Source organism: Echinops telfairi, unplaced genomic scaffold, assembly GCF_000313985.2.
Source record: "Echinops telfairi isolate 266 unplaced genomic scaffold, ASM31398v2 ScPeMD7_7469;HRSCAF=8507_1, whole genome shotgun sequence".
In the NCBI taxonomy this organism is placed as follows: Eukaryota; Metazoa; Chordata; class Mammalia; order Afrosoricida; family Tenrecidae; genus Echinops; species Echinops telfairi.
This window is the reverse complement of record NW_022111373.1, coordinates 137,941,616-137,943,555: the sequence shown is the minus strand read 5'-3', so window position 1 is coordinate 137,943,555 and position 1,940 is coordinate 137,941,616. Positions and strand designations below refer to the sequence as shown.

At 42.9% G+C, this 1,940-nt stretch overlaps 1 pseudogene; it reads right to left on the bottom strand.

The window, feature by feature from the left end:
• The window catches only part of LOC101656119, a 77,883-nt pseudogene that overhangs the window by 39,906 nt on the left and 36,037 nt on the right, over positions 1–1,940 (bottom strand).

Genomic DNA, 1,940 nt, shown 5'->3' with positions numbered 1-1,940 from the left:
AGGACTTAATGAGAGGCTCAGTGTCCATCTGCTACCTTGATATTTAACCTATAAATATATGTACATAGACCTATATCCCTATGGTTATATATTGATATATTTATGTATGTACATGCCTATGTTTATACCTCTACAAGTGTTTTTTGCCTCCTAGTTCTTTCCTCTATTTCCTTTTACTTTTCTCTGTCCCATTATCATGTCCAAACTTCATCCGGCTCTTTATACTCCCTCTCAGCTACATTGCACTTAATTGAACCCCACCAAGCATTCCATGCCCTCCTCCCCATTGATTTTAGATCTCTTGTTGTTTTCTTGTATCTGGGTTTTTTGGCTCCCCTCTCTGTTTCCTCCACCTCCTCCATTCCCCTGTACCCCCAGAACTGTTGGTCCTGTTATTTTCTCCTTGGGATTGTTCATCCTGCCTAGCTTATATAGCTAGACATGAAAACAAACAAACAACAAATAACCCTATGAACAGTTCCAGGTCTGTCTGCTGACCCTTATGAATGTTTTCTGATCAGGTCTGATGCAGTGCCAAACTCTGGCCCCCTCAACCCCCAGTCTGAAGTGTATTTTCAGAATTCCTCCGGGACTTTATTGCTTTGCTCCCCTTGCTGCTTTGTTGCACCCCCTTCGTGTTATGCCCTGGTGTGAGAGGTTCAGACCGGGCAACATTTCTGCAGTGTCTCCATTGCTGTCCCCCATAGTGCTGTGGGTCAGTAAGGAGACATCGTGTCTGGTGGTGAGGCCGACCCTACGGTCCTCTCTTACCGCACTTCCCCCTCTTGATCAGGATTCTGCCATAGGATCTTGGATTAAAATGCTCAGCCATGGCAGCCAGGCACCTTCCAGTTCTGTTCTCATGGCCAAAGAGACAGCTGCTCCTGGAGGCAATTAGGAGGATACACATTCTGTATCCTCCTCCTATTCCTGACTCTGGGTACTCTATTGTTCCAGGTGAGCAGAGACCAATTATTATGCGTTGGATGACTGTTTGTAAGCTTTGAAGATCCCAAGCACTACGCAACAAATTAGGAGGTAGAACCAAAGCACTAAGCATGTTATTAGGCCAATTAACTTTGATGTCCCATGAAACCATGACCCTAAACCGAGAAACCAAAGCTCACGAGGTGTCTAATTGTACATAAGCAGCTTCAGCAGCCACTCTTATTTTTTGGTGTGTCCTTGTTGTAAATATAGGCATTCTGCATTTATTGCCAATTCCGCTTCTTATAGGTCTGCAACTCACTGACAGCAGTTACGTGATGGCCATGTTATCTTACCCATAATCCGTGTGATTTTTCCGCCTATCCCCCTTAGCTCCCCTTCCCACACCTCCCTCTGCCCCTGATAACCACACATGAACTTTGGTATCTATCATTTGTTTTTTCATGTAAGTGAGATCATATGACAACTGTCCTTTTGAGATTGATGTATTTCACTCAGCATGATGTCTTCAATGAGACACTCGACAGCTAATTGCAAGATTGTCACTTCAAACGCATCAGTTTCTCTTCGGGAGAAAGATGCTGTCTGTTTCCACCAACATTTACGACTCCTCGGAAATCCTGTGTAGAGTCACAAGTTGGAATTGACTTGATGGCAGTGCATTAACGTCTTCCAGTTCCATCAGTGCTGATCTTTTATCATGGCCTCATTCCCCCTACTGGCTGCGTAGCAGTCCATTGTATGTATGGGCCACATTTTGTCTATCTATTCTTCTGTTGGCTGCTGTGAATAATGCTGCAGTGAACATTGGTGTACAAGTAAGTCTCTTTTGAATATAGCTTAGCTTCTTTACCTTACTGATGGATGTGACATTTATCAAATTGTTGCATGAAGGAGTAGGTTGAGTAGAATAATAAGAAAATGTATTTTAACAGATTCCTTACATCTACTAAAAATAATGCAATTTCATTTTAGACATGTTTTTTCTTTTC